The sequence below is a fragment of the Pinus tabuliformis genome, chromosome 2_2 (genome assembly GCF_031772625.1).
Source record: "Pinus tabuliformis cultivar Carrire ecotype Pingquan chromosome 2_2, CPIR1, whole genome shotgun sequence".
Taxonomy (NCBI): Eukaryota; Viridiplantae; Streptophyta; class Pinopsida; order Pinales; family Pinaceae; genus Pinus; species Pinus tabuliformis.
In genome coordinates, this window is record NC_142300.1 from 142,671,764 (window position 1) to 142,686,763 (window position 15,000).

At 45.0% G+C, this 15,000-nt stretch overlaps 2 non-coding genes across 2 annotated transcripts in view; both read right to left on the reverse strand.

Annotated features, from left to right (window-relative positions):
- LOC149191765 (25S ribosomal RNA) overlaps positions 1–745 on the reverse strand; it is a 3,409-nt gene extending 2,664 nt beyond the window's left edge. Inside the window, exon 1 of the ribosomal RNA XR_016255494.1 lies at positions 1–745. This exon is cut by the window's left edge and continues 2,664 nt beyond it. This is a non-coding gene — a ribosomal RNA (25S ribosomal RNA).
- Positions 746–992: 247 nt separating this feature from the next.
- On the reverse strand, positions 993–1,146 carry LOC149191766 (5.8S ribosomal RNA). The gene has a single exon (XR_016255379.1). It is a non-coding gene; the product is annotated as a 5.8S ribosomal RNA (ribosomal RNA).
- Between the last annotated feature and the right edge of the window lie 13,854 nt (positions 1,147–15,000).

Consider the following 15,000-nt stretch of genomic DNA (forward strand, 5'->3'; position numbering starts at 1 on the left):
AGAGGGGATCTCGCCTGTCAGCTTCCTTGCACCTCGCAGGTTTTCAAACCCGCCGACTCGCACACATGTTAGACTCCTTTGTCCGTGTTTCAAGAGGGATCGAATGGAAAGCCTGCCAACCAACAATACGAGCGCGCAAGTGCACATGGCCCGCCACAAGGGCACACACTTCATTCCTCGACCACCGCAGCAGCAAACTGACAAGCAGTAATCCACCCACGCTTGTGATGATGCAGCAGCCCGTGTTGGTTTGCACCTCAAGTCGAGCGGCGGACCAACCTGAGCCATTCCGCATCCGACCGAGACGCATCGACAGCCTCCATCCACTTCCCTCCTGGCAATTTCAAGCAGTCTTTAACTCTCTTTTCAAAGTGCTTTTCATCTTTCCCTCACGATACTTGTTCGCTATCGGTCTCTCACCCGTATTTAGCCTTGGACTGAATTTACCACCCAATTAGGGCTGCATTCCCAAACAACCCGACTCGCCGACAACGCCTCGTGATGCGGCAGGGTCCCGGGCCGACGGGGCTATCACCCTCTCAGGCGCCCCCTTCCAAGGGACTTGGCCCAGGTCCGCTGCTAAGGACACTTCTACAGACTACAATTCAAGCAGCGCTGCCGCCCGATTTTCATGCTGGGCTCTTCTCGGTTCGCTCGCCGCTACTAGGGAATCCTTGTAAGTTTCTTTTCCTCCGCTTAATTATATGCTTAAACTCAGCGGGTGTTCTCGCCTGAGCTGGGGTCGCAAAGTTGGAGCTAAATCTACCCTGCCCCATGGGATGACAAGAGAGAGCAAAGCAAGTTCTAGCGATGCCACATAAAGCCCGCATCAGCTAACGCCGACTGCCCATCCAAGGGGACAAGATCACCGCTCGTTGACGCACGCCACGAAACATCGCTTGAGGTATTTCAGCCAATCGCACCGCACGCGGCACGGACAACCAGCTCCGCTGCTCTCTAGCATATTGTAGGGAGCGCGTTTGAATGGGATGCGACGCCCAGACAGACGTGCCCTCGACCGAGGCCTCGGGCGCAAATTGCGTTCAAAAACTTGATGATTCATGGGATTCTGCAATTCACACTAAGTATCGCATTTCGCTACGTTCTTCATCGTAACAATAGCCGAGATATCCGTTGCTGAGAGTTGTTTCCACGTGTATTACCAAAAAACCGGCCACAAAACTGAATAGGGGCACCCCCCACAACAAATGTAAGGCCAAGGGGCAAAAGGAGGAAAAACGCATGAGAGAAAGAGAAACAAAGGTGTCTAACCCCCTCACAAGGGGAGGCTCGAACAGAGGACAATCTCCGCCAGCCCCACGCCCTCGCAAAAAGGGGGGAAATGTGTGGAACAGTGATCGAGAAGGACTAGGGTGGCCACCCCAGGAGCTCGCACTGCTTTTAGCCCTTCCCCGACACCAGCCCACAATGATTCCCCCTTTTCTTCGTAGAGTTAGGGACCGAAAGTCAGAAAAGGGTAGAAAACAAAGCACAAACAAGACACGAGCCTCCCAAAGCCCCGTGCCTTTGGGAACTAAAGGGGGGAACTGAAGGGGACGACAATCAAGAAGGACTAGGGTGGCCACCCCGGGAGCTCGCACTGCGTTTCGTCCTTCCGGAACACCAATCCACAACAATCCCACCTTTTCTCCGTAACACTAGGGGCCACGAGGAAGAAGGGAAGAAGAAAACAAACAAGAGAGAAAGGGATATATCAACCGTGGCTATTGGCTCACAAGGGGAGTTTCAAACAGAGAACAAGCTTCCCCAACCACGTGCCTTCGCAAAAAGGTGGGAACTGCAGGGGACAGCGATCGAGAAGGACTAGGGTGGCCACCCTGGGAACTCACACTGGTTTTCATCCTTCCCGAACACCAATCCACTACAAACCCACCTTTTCTCCGTAAAGCTAGGGGCCAAAAGGAAGAAGGGAAGAAAACAACATGAAAGAAAGAGAGATATCGAACGCGTCCACCGGCTCATAGGGGGAGGCTCAAACAGAGAACAAGCTTCCCCACCCCCATGCCTTCACAAAAAGGGGAGGAACTGCAGGGGACGACGATCGAGAAGGACTAGGGTGGCCACCCTCGGAACTCGCACTGCTTTTCGTCCTTACTGAACACCAATCAACAACAATCCCACCTCTTCTCCGTAAAGCCAAGGTGCCAAAAGCAAGAAGGGAAGAAAACAACAGGAAAGCAAGAGATATCAAACGTGGCTATCGGCTCACAAGGGGAGGCTCAAACAGAGAACAAGCTTCCCAAACCCCGCGCCTTCGGAAAAAGGGGGAAACTGCAGGGGACGATGATCGAGAAGGACTAGGGTGGGCACCCTGGGAACTCGCACTGCTTTTCATCCTTCCCGAACACCAATCCACAACAATCCCACCTCTCCTCCGTAAAGCTAGGGGAAAAAGGAAGAAGGGAAGAAAACAACACCAAAGAAACCAAGATCCCATGAAAAGAGAGAATATCAACAGCACGCCGAGTAGATGTCCGCTAACCAAAAAGAAATCAAACAAGGCACCCAATCAAAAAATCATCCCACCTCTTCATACCCTCCCACATGCATTCAGCACAACACCCTTTCCAGCTTTACAACATAGCAAACAACCAAGCAAATAAATCACAACGTAAAACTGACCAATAGAAAAGACAAGGGCCATGATGAGACCAGTGTCTAGAGCACGTCACTGAGAGGCACATAGCTCCCCAACCCAGTAGCACAAGGCTTCAAATGAGATTAGACCGTTGCCAATAACACAAACCCACCCCGCTCTTGCACCCCTCCGTGTACAAAACACGCAACAACCTTTCCAGCGAGAGAGTCAACGGGGGTCAAATAATCAAACTCCAAAGAGGAGTTGTCACGGGCCGACGCTCAATGCTGGAGAAAGCCGCAGGCCACAAATACATCGATGGTGCAAGGCCAATAGAGAGAGGGACGTTTGCAAATCGCACACCATGAAACAAAGAAATGATGCAAGTCCCACAAAAAACCCACAATCCAAAGGGAGGAACAAAGACACGACCCAATACTTCTTTTTCCCTCAGAAGGGGAGTGGGTCACGAGAGGACGAGGAATTCCCTCGACATCCTACGGGTGGCCACCCTCATTCCTGTCAGCGAGGAAAATTGCGATCTCGATGGAGCTCAGACCGAGGGATGGGTTTTTCATTACCTCGGAAAACCCTTTCGTAAATTTCCCTCATTGAAGCTTCTTATTGGTCATTGCGAAGCCCTAGACCCTTGACAATAATATTAACCATGCATAAGTGGGTGCGGCACCGCCGTACTTTTTCCTTTTACCAATACTTGAGTACACGGTCTGTGCCTACTTCAACACTCGGTCAATTTTCCAGTAAGTGTTCTTAACAATGCAATGAAAATAACTTACCATAAATTTATCTCCTTCAATTATTCTTTCAACCTGTCGTGTCGTGTGGTTGTGCTGCACTGGCCCGCGGCCTACACGACACAACTCCACACCTGAACTACGAACCTGTCCGCCCAACTTTCCCTTCCGTGGCGCCAAAACTCTGCCCGTCGGTGCGGTCCATAGTGAGGGCGCATGGCCCGCATGAAGTGTGGCCTGCCTGCCCAGACGGTAAACCGCACCACTCTGCCTGTCCGCGCTACCAAGCCCGACCCGCCCTCTGTAATTCGCCCGCCAGTGCGGCCCTCTTACCCGCGTCCTTCTCTTCCTTCCGTTTTCGCCCAACTCCTTCCTTCGCACTTGTTCTGCGATGTGGAAGTCTGAGTTCGATGTCCCTTCGTCGAACGCCATCCTCCTTACTTATACGCATCATTTCGCCCAAGGGTCGTGTCTCTCGAGGATAACAAGGGTCGGCTCAATCAACATGCATGCCCAACTGACCTGCCACATAACCTCGACACGCCCCATTCCAACGAACCGCCGCGTCCCTTCGTGTGCACTGTCACACCCATGGGTCAGCTCCAACACCTCGCCGATTACACCCATCGCCGCACGTCGCACACCTGCCCACATCCTGACTCATCCGCACATGGTCACCTCTTTCATCCAGGCACACAACAAGGGTCGCCCGCGCGCCTTCCGTCGGTGGCTCGCACATCGTGCAGGTATCAAGGGGCGTGTGCCATCCCCAACATGGCGCGAGCGACATGGGAACCCCGCGTGTGTTACACTAAAAAATGTCACCATGACTATTTACAGTTAGTATGGCTCAATCAACAGTCATGCTACCCTCTTAGGCAAGTCTTATGCCTCTGCTCTCCATGTCAAACTCCAAAAAAGAGAGAAAGTCTTGTATAAATGTATTTATCTCTGGGGACGCAGGTTCTCTCAACCTTACCTGTGGGGACGCTCCCAACGTTCACAAAAGCTGCGTCCAAAGACGCTCTGTATGTAAAGGGACAGGTGCGTCCCCCTGTAAAGGTTAGAATGCGCAAGTTTCATATTTAAAAAGTTACTTGTGGTCATTTCTAGAGCATTCTAGAAGGTTGTTCGACGTGTATTGGGCGCCTCCAGATGGTTCATGCACTCCTATCAAAGAGGAACTTATCCCATCAATAAGGGAGCTATCCCACCCAAAGAGGGGATTATCCCATTGATGGTGGACCTGATTAACCTCCTCTTGAGTACTATAAATACAGGCATTGGGCCAGAAGGAGGAGAGGTTGAAGCTATACATTTTCTAAGGGTAAATGCTGCAGGAATTAGGACTCCCATTTAGAAGCTTGTGAGGAGAGATTTCCATCTTTGCTTGTTCTATTTGGAAGTGGGTGAGCTTTGTCAAAGTAGAGGAAGACTCTTGTGGACCCTGGAAGGAGCTTGCCCAACACCAAGGCTCAGGTTGTAATGGTTCCTTTTGATTACCTTTAATGCAAATTGGTCCATTCTTCTCAATAACTTGTTGTTTATGGGTTATTTCATGTACTCCTTGGTCTATATGTTGAATATGCTTTGTTTTATGTTATAATCAGGTGCTATTTAATTGTTTGACTGTTGGTGATTGCAGGTTTTGGAGAAAAGGAGGAGCTCATCCAGATCAACAAAACTTGGACTTCTACAACAACGTTTGGACAAAGGTAAGAACGAAACACTTGATTTCTCATATCATAATGCATGTTTAGAGAAGGATAGCTCTAGTTTGTTTTGTTTGTCATTAGAATGTCTTAGACTTCTAGGAAGGTCGGTTGTGTCCGCACTTTTGACTGATTTCGTGTGACAAATTGGCGACTCCACTGGGGATTCCATTGATGAGAAAAGTCTTTTCCTTTGTGTGAACTTTGCTTTGAGAATTGCATTTTTTGCTCTTAGATTTTGTTTTTTCTTAGTTTTTTTTGCCCAGATTCATTAGTCCCTTGCCAAGAATCTTCACCTGAACTTGTTTCATTAGCATTCCTACTTTAAGCTTTCATCAATTGGGTGTTTTGAGTCTCTTTTTGAGAAATTCTTGACTTGATTTCCTTTGGTCATTACTTGGAGGTTTTGTCTCAGTCCTTTCACAAATTTGCATCTTTTTGCTTTCATTTTTGCAAAAAAAAATTTGTGTATGACTGTTAATCGCCTTTGAGTGTTTTTATTTTATGATCTTTGGAACTCTCACCCAATTTTCTCGACTTGCACTTGATTGATTCTTAGATTAGATTAGAATCATCTTGTGTTTGAGAATTCTCTTGCATAGATCACATTTGCATAATTAGAATTCTCATTTTCAGAATATTAATGAAAAATGTGCATAGATTACATTTGCATGCTTTTCAAGTGAATTGTGCATAGATTACAATTGCATAGATTACATTCTGAAAAAATCAATCGTAGATTTAGATCAGTTTTCTTTGGTTTGAATTTACACGAAAATAAAAAAAATGGTTTGGAATTGATTTGCATTAGTTTTTCTTCATAAAATTAGTGCATTAGAGAATCTGTTATATTTTCTCTTAGTGATCAATTTTTTGCATTGTTGGAAGTGAATGGAAACTCTCTCCTTACTTTAGTTAGGATTCATCGAATTGAAAGGATTACATTATCATATTCGATTGCATTCAGTTTTGAGTCGGGTCATAACACCATTGGTTTCATCTCCATTTACCCATTTGAGTAATAACAGCCTTAATAACACAGCGCTTAATTAAAATTCATCTAGTAATTTTTACATTTATAGGGCTCTGAAACACCAACATAGCTTAGGCTAGTGTCTTGGAGTAGGAGAGTAATTAACTCTCCAAGACAGCAAAACCAAACAAGTAGCTCATCTTGTGATAGAATAAATCCAATTGTCTCATTTGTACTCTGGGAAAGCTCCTCTTAAAGGAGAAGCACGAGCTCGTGTCCGAACCAGTGAGGGGATCAATCCTCCCTCGTTGGGAACGACGCCAGACACGCACGTATTACAAACGGTAAACCTCAGATTAACCATTGTCGAGGAGCCAAGGGTCACTTGTCGGTAAACCTTGGATTATTGTCAAGGAGCCGGCAAGGGGATTGAGCTTGCTACTCTGCCCTTGCGTGCTGTCGGAGTTTAGACTGTTCCCCCAGGTGCATTTGTTGCGGTTGGTAACCTTAGTGGCCATTATCTTTAGGATTCTACCGAGGTGACGGTGGAGGGAAGGTCCCACTGTACCTGGAGCAGACGTCAGCTATACTCACTTGGATTTTATGGGGGGTTCACTTCACTCGAGACGGTTAAAGTGGAGGAACTTGGTCCAGTCTATTCATTAAGCAGGTTGCCGGGGTAACTGTTCCACCCGCCATTTCTGTACTGAATTCTGCGAGGTTGGGCTTCATCACCAACTAGTGTTTTCGGTCCGGAGAGCTTACTGTTTGTGTGTGGTTTGACTCCTAGATTTGATAGCGCGTGTTAATTTGTTTGTTTTTACTTTTAGAGACCATAGGTGTGAATTGTGAACTGTTAATTTTAGTTTTAAATTGTTAATAAAATTCACTGAAGTTGAATATAATGGCAAATGTTCCGGAATTTATCAACCTAGGAACCCCTCCTAATGAGAATCCTATTACTTTTCCTTACTTTGGAAATGTTGGTCCTCCTTATATGGCTACTTTGTCATTACCTGGATTTACAATAGGATTACCGATATGGTTATTTTCAACTTCGTTGGCCCAAAGTACTCCAATTGTTCCATCTCAACCGGATGCTTCACTTCAACAGAGTTCACCATCTCAACATCACCAACCTTCTGTTGACCCTTTACCTTCTTCGCCTAATTTTTCTTCCTCCATTTCTTCCTCTTCGCCTGGTAAAAGCCTTGATGCTAGTAACTAGGAGGCTAAGAAGAAGAAGAAAGGGAAGAAGAAGAAGAAGAAGAAGAAGCAAGATAAGAAAGAAGTCAACCAACCAACCGTGGCTGAAAGTGTTAGTTGTGTTGAGGAAAATTCCGACATGCATCGTAAACCAAAATACCCTTGCAGGCTTTGTAAGGGTGACCACTTCCTTGTCAATTGTCCTAGTATTCCAAAGGTCTTGGAAGTATGGTCAGAAAAATCTCATCAACTTTCCATTGATCCATCAACCAGTGATAGTCAGGTTCCTGGGAAAAAGGGTAAAGTTAGGTTTCCTTGTAAGTTATGCAAAGGGAGTCACCAAACTCACATTTGCCCTCACATAGATGAAGCCTCAACATTGTTGGAAAACCTTACTGTTCCACAGCAAGAATTTCCAACTGGTTACCGTAAACTTTCTCCCAACCTACCGTCAACTGACGGAGTGTTCGATTCAATTTCACATTCGGTCGATCACACTCTTCCATTGGAGAGTGAAACTCATGTCACTCAGGTTGATGATCGATTAGTTGATCAAGTGGTCGATTCAATTTCACATTCGGTCGATCCCACTTTCCATTTAGAGAGTGAACTTCATACCGCTCAAGTTCTTCTTGTTACGTCAGATTCTTCTATGCCGGGGGGCATTTCACCTGTTTCTACAGAACCCCCTCCAAGCATTGAGGTCTTTTCCTTTGATTGGAATAGATTGACAGAACCTCGTCTTCCTTCCTCCATCCCTTTCCAAATCATTGTCAAGGCTGGTGGTAGGGACGTTCATCGTACTCAGGTAGATGAAGGTGCTTCTGTTAGTATTTTATCCTCAACTGTTTGGAAAGCTTTGGGTTCCCCTCAGCTTGCGCCTATTACGCAGAATCTGAAAGCTTTTAACAGAACCATTAGTGAACCTTTAGGGATCCTTCCTAAGTTTTCTATTACCTTGGAAGTTAAAACTGTCTGTATTGATCTTATGGTAGTTCGAGGTCCCTTGGATTTCAATTTACTCCTTGGGCGAGACTATGTTTATGCAATGAAAGCTGTCGTATCGACACTCTTTCGCGTGATGTCTTTCCCTCACAATGGAAATATTGTGACTGTAGATCAGATTTCGTTCCCTAGTCTTGTCTCAACTACCAATAATATGACACCCCTAAATGTTCTTGATTCTAAAGTGCTATCTACCCTGCCACGGGTTAATTATGTGGCAACTGGTCCCATGTTTTCAGTTACCGATATAAGTGAGCCTCTCACTGTTGATTTACATCCGGTAGTTGACATGGAAAACTCTATGGGATTACTTGAACACGATGTTATTATCCCTTTTGAGTCCCTTGACATGTGTTCCTTCCAGAGAAGTGTTCTTCCTTCTGATGAAGACCTTTTGGAAGCCATGATCAAGGTGTGTCCATTGACATGTCTTTCTTCCAGTTGGAAGCCATGATCAATGTAACGAGGATAGTTTTTTCCTGTATCAACCTCGTTAAAAAATGAAATAGGCTGTAGCGAGGAAAGTTCCTTTTACTGTGTCAACCTCGTTAAAAAATGAATCAGTGTGTACGAGGATAGTTTTTTCCTGTATCAACCTCGTTAAAAAATGAAACAGGCTAGCATGAGGATAGTTCTTTTACTGAGTCAACCTCATTAAAAAATGAATCAGCTAGATTTTAGGATATGTAGTTAGATTGTAGAAAGTAGGGTTATGAGGATAGTTCCTGTTACTGAGTCATCCTCGTTAAAAAATGAATCAGGCTTGAGGATAGTTCCTGTTACTGAGTCAACCTCGTTAAAAAATGAATCCGGTATGAGGATAGTTCTTTTCTTGTGTCAACCTCCTTAAAAATGAAACAACTCCCTTTTCAAGTTAAATATTGAAAGTAAACCTTCATTCCATCCATCTAGTTGAATGCAATGAAGCCTGGGGGCATGTACCTCATTTTGCATCATTAAACTGGGGGCATGCGAACTTTTTGAGCATAGTTCCTTGTCTTGTGTCAAGCTCATTAAAAAATGAAACAAGGATAGGTTAGATAGGTAGATTATAGAGAGTAGTCATGAGCATAGTTCCTTGTCTTGTGTCAAGCTCATTAAAAAAATGAATCAAGGATTTTAGAGCATAGTTCCTTGTCTTGTGTCAAGCTCGTTAAAAAATGAATCAAGGTTTTTAGAGTAGAGTTTTTTGTTAGGTAGATTGTAGTGAGTAGTTATGAGCATAGTTCCTTATCTTGTGTCAAGCTCGTTTAAAAAATGAAACAAGGGTTTTGAGGATAGTTCTTTTCCTGTGTCAACCTCACTAAAAAATGAAACAACTCCCATAAGTCTTTCCAAAATCTTGAAAGTCAAGCTTCATTCCATCCACCTCATTGAATGCAATGAAGCTTGGGGGGCATGTACCTTGTTTTGCGTCATTATGCTGGGGGCATGTGAACTTATAACAAGCATAGTTTTTCGTTTCAAGCTTGCATAAACATGAAACCGAATCTGAGCATAGTTCTTTTCCTGTGTCAAGCTCATTAAAAAATGAAACAAATCCTCCTCTAATTGAGTCAAGAGTTTGACCAGATCTCATAAACGTTAAGTTGTATATTTAGGTTAGTTATTTTAGTTTTTGTATAATTTTCTTACAGTTTTAGGTCGAGTCTTTCAAATGATCTCGTAACTCAACCTTCATTTCATCCAACTGGTTGAATGAAATGAAGCTGGGGGGCATGCGCTCTAGCAATTATGCTTAGGGGGCATCAAGCATAGTTTTCTCTCTGTTTCATGCTTGTGTAAAAATGAAACTACTTTGAAGCATAGTTTTTGTCTGTTTCAAGCTTTTGTAAAAGTGAAACCTATCTCGAGTCAATTTCAGTTATTTTCAAGACTCGTTAAACTCATGAAAATATCGAGATTATTTTTCTATCTTTCATTCTCGTAAAACAAATGAAAATGCCGAGTTCTTTCCGTCTTTTCCTGCTCGTAAATTAAATTGAAAGTCGGCCATATGAGTACATTTTTATCATTTTTTCGAACTCATTAAAACATACGAAAAAGTGAAAACCATGAGTACATTTTTATCATTTTTTCGAACTCGTTAAAACTTACGAAAAAGTGACACCTTAGAGTCATCTTTTAAGCCCTTTTCTGACTCCTAAAAAATGAAAAGATTGCCGAGCGTTTCTTTTACACTCGTTAAAACGGAATTAAAAGACGGTCCCCTTATAGCTCTTTTCTGACCGTAAAATCAGGAAAAGATTGCCGGTTTTTTGTCGTTTCAAACTCGATACGGAAATAAAACGACGTGTCCTTGATCGCTTTTTACTTTTCAGGTCAGTGGCACTAATTATGAAAGTACTCCTTGGTCGCAAGATCAAGCGGTTCCCCCAGGTATTATTTTATACTTTTTCGGGCTTGAGGGACACAAATCTACGAAAAAGTTCAACTTGGAGTCTTCTTAAGTTTTTCAGACTCTCTAAAATTGAAAAACACCGAGTTTCCCCTATACTGGGCTCGTTAAACATTTCACAGTAAAGGACCTGTTCAATTACAAACAGGAACGAACCACTCCTTCCTAGGGTTCGAATCAAAACTAGGTTGGACTCATCCGAAGGATGAGCTTATAATCAAGCACATGTTATCCTCCTCAAGCTTGTTAAAAATAAAGAGGTACTTGCCAGAAATGGTGGGGGAAAAGAGAGAAGAATGAACCTGTTTGTTACCTTTTGTCTCAAAAGAAACTTTATTACCACTCTTGAACACGACACTTTTCATTCACCTGGGTTGGGAAATATTTTACCTCACAGTTGATCAAACCACTTTGAAAGTCTTTAACCGGGTTTCGGGGATTAACTTTGAGTTATTCGTCACCAAGCCATCTGTCGTGTCGTTATGTGTTCAAGAGGTCTGCAAGCAAAACTTTCATCTGCAAAATACTTGTCATCCATTTGACCATCCCTGAGTCAGTCCTTACAGCAACATTTCTTCAAATTGAACAATGATTTCGTGTTGCGGGCTTGCCTGCAACGGGTCGCTTTCTATCGACATCAGCACATTATCTAGAGAGATGACTTAGAAATCGTCAGTACCTTGAAGTCTGCATGCATCAATGGCAGGTTTCTCGCCTTTGACGTCAGTTTACATCATTGACTTTCGATCGAAGGATTCCGTGAAATGTTCGACATCAACTCATTCATTCACATCTCATGGATTGTACTGGGTACTTTGAGAACCATTTACATTACTGGTGGTCTCTCTCACGCTTGTTAACAGTTTACATCATTGACTGGTAATCAAGTGGTTTCTACCATGTTCGACATCAACTCATTTATTCGCATGGCTAGAATCGTACCAATTCGGGAAGTAGAAATGAAGACCCTGGATCTAGTTTCCACCATCCAGGCTGCGAGGAGTTTTGTATTCATTATCTAAGTAGACTAATCATAAACAGATGGTTGCGTCCATACTGTGTCTACAAAAGTCTATGATTGTGATGTACTGCAAGATCATTCCTGTATCAGAGTAGTTAGTCTGTTAGTTAAAGTTTTGATCTGAGTATGGGAATGCCTACCTCAGTGATGATATAATCTTATACATGTATTTTGTGTTGAAAATTGCAGGTTCTGACCAGGCTCTCCACGGGATAATCCTTGAAATGATAAAGCGCTTCACCCTTCCTAGATATTACAAACCCTAATCTATTCCAGGCTTCACACTTTAGGGGGCAATCTGTTACACTAAAAAATGTCACCATGACTATTTACAGTTAGTATGGCTCAATCAACAGTCATGCTACCCTCTTAGGCAAGTCTTATGCCTCTGCTCTCCATGTCAAACTCCAAAAAAGAGAGAAAGTCTTGTATAAATGTATTTATCTCTGGGGACGCAGGTTCTCTCAACCTTACCTGTGGGGACGCTCCCAACGTTCACAAAAGCTGCGTCCAAAGACGCTCTGTATGTAAAGGGATAGGTGCGTCCCCCTGTAAAGGTTAGAATGCGCAAGTTTCATCTTTAAAAAGTTACTTGTGGTCATTTCTAGAGCATTCTAGAAGGTTGTTCGACGTGTATTGGGCGCCTCCAGATGGTTCATGCACTCCTATCAAAGAGGAACTTATCCCATCAATAAGGGAGCTATCCCACCCAAAGAGGGGATTATCCCATTGATGGTGGACCTGATTAACCTCCTCTTGAGTACTATAAATATAGGCATTGGGCCAGAAGGAGGAGAGGTTGAAGCTATACATTTTCTAAGGGTAAATGCTGCAGGAATTAGGACTCCCATTTAGAAGCTTGTGAGGAGAGATTGCCATCTTTGCTTGTTCTATTTGGAAGTGGGTGAGCTTTGTCAAAGTAGAGGAAGACTCTTGTGGACCCTGGAAGGAGCTTGCACAACACCAAGGCTCAGGTTGTAATGGTTCCTTTTGATTACCTTTAATGCAAATTGGTCCATTCTTCTCAATAAGTTGTTGTTTATGGGTTATTTCATGTACTCCTTGGTCTATATGTTGAATATGCTTTGTTTTATGTTATAATCAGGTGCTATTTAATTGTTTGACTGTTGGTGATTGCAGGTTTTGGAGAAAAGGAGGAGCTCATCCAGATCAACAAAACTTGGACTTCTACAACAACGTTTGGACAAAGGTAAGAATGAAACACTTGATTTCTCATATCATAATGCATGTTTAGAGAAGGATAGCTCTAGTTTGTTTTGTTTGTCATTAGAATGTCTTAGACTTCTAGGAAGGTCGGTTGTGTCCGCACTTTTGACTGATTCCGTGTGACAGCGTGTCATGCCCCCAGGCCTACAGTACTCTTCCAGCCGTACTTGGCGAGGTGCGGCACCACCGAACACTTTCTTTTCACCAATACTTATGTTCATGGAATACGCCTAACCATTAGTCTACTTAGTTTTTTTTCGCAACCAAGTATTATTATGTTTCCTTTATGCCAATGAACACCCATACACATTCATTATCATCAGCAATTATACATGAAGAACACAATTGCACAGTGTAAAGGGAGCGGCAACTCCCTGAACAATGATTCTACCCGAATACAATATATTATTCAACCCTACAATGTTTACGAGGCTTTACAAGTATACTTGGGAAACACCAAGTTTCATACTTAGCCAATTTTACAAATAGGCAACACCTCCGTGTGCCAACCGAGTTCCTTGCCCGAGCTGGACGGGCGCGCCCTCACACGAGCTTCCAACCGTACTCGTCGACCGAACCTCATTTACCACTACACGACGGGCGGGCGACCTCACCCGAGTCACCCACCGTTTCCTGTTGCACGACGGGCGGGTGACTTACCCGAGTCACCCGAGACACCTCCATGTTTCTTCTTCCACGACGGGTGGGCGACCTACCCGAGACACCCCGTGTCACACCGAATGGCGGGTGCCTTCCCTACCCACGCCCTCACCCGATAACCGAACCCTGTGCGTATCATGTGTGCTTGCCCAAGAGCGGGTACATATATGCCTGCACCTCTTTTGTGACCTACTCCACTACTTCACACTTTTTTCTTGATCACCAAATGCTCATGTTCGAATGTCCATCTTCTAATGAATGCCAAATGCTCCAACGCCTTGCCATATTTATACAAGCGTTTGGGCGAGTCGTTGCCCAGGCTGACTCGACTACCGTGTGCCAAAACGCCCTTACACGTCGCAAACTTGCCATCCGATTGCTGGTCGGCAAACAATCCTTCGTTCAAGTCGCCCCAGCATGTGAGTCGGCCTGTGGGTTATGCCAAACGCTCCCATGCTATGAACCAACCATCACTCCACCTCTAATGTGCATTATACTTATGTCCCTTCCAACATTTCGGTCGTAGATTTCACACTTCACACCGACGGGGAGAAACCAAACCGCAGGTCCTTACACCTCGTTTCCCAGACTTGGGTAGCAATTTTTGTTGTGACGCGAAATGGAAACCCAGTGTGTGTTCCCTGACTTGGGTAGTAGTTTTCATCGCACCACGAAATGGACACCCCGAGTTCCCCAGACCTTGGCGACTCTTCGTGGCCCCACGACATGGAAATCCGAAGTTCCACAGACTCTCGGGCGATTCAGGGTGTGCCGCGACATGGAAACAGCGAGTTCCCCAGACTTGGGCAGTGGTTTCGAAACACCCCAAGTTCCCGAGACTTGCGAGCTGGTTTGCATCATCATGGAAACCCCAAGTTCCCCACGTTTCCCTCGTGCCGTAAAATGCGGAAACCCGTGGTTCCATCAACGGCGCGACATGGAAACCCCAAGCTTCCCAGGCTTGGGCACCAGGGCGTGACATGGAAAACCCCGAGTCCCCGCAGGCTTGGGCGCCGCCGGCTTCCCTCGTGGCGCGACATGGAAACCCCAAGTTTCCCCAGGCCTGGTCGCCGGGGTGTGACTAGGAAACCCCCAGTTTTCCCAGGCTTGGGCGCCGCCGGTTTCGGTCGTGGCACGACTCGGAAACCCCAAGTTTACCCAGGCTCGTGGCGCGACATGGAAACCCCAAGTTTCCCCCGGCTTGGGTGCCGGGGCGCGACATAGAAACACCAATTTTCCCCAGGCTTGGGCGCGACTTGTAAACCCCAAACAATTTTGCACCGAGTGGAAACCCCAAATTTTGGGCGCCACCTGGAAACCCCACATTTTGGGCGCCGCATGAAAGCCCCAAATTTTGGGCGCCGAGTGGAAACCCCAAATTTTGGGCGAGACATGGAAGCCCCAAATTTTGGGCGTCGACTGGAATCCCCAAATTTTGGGCGCC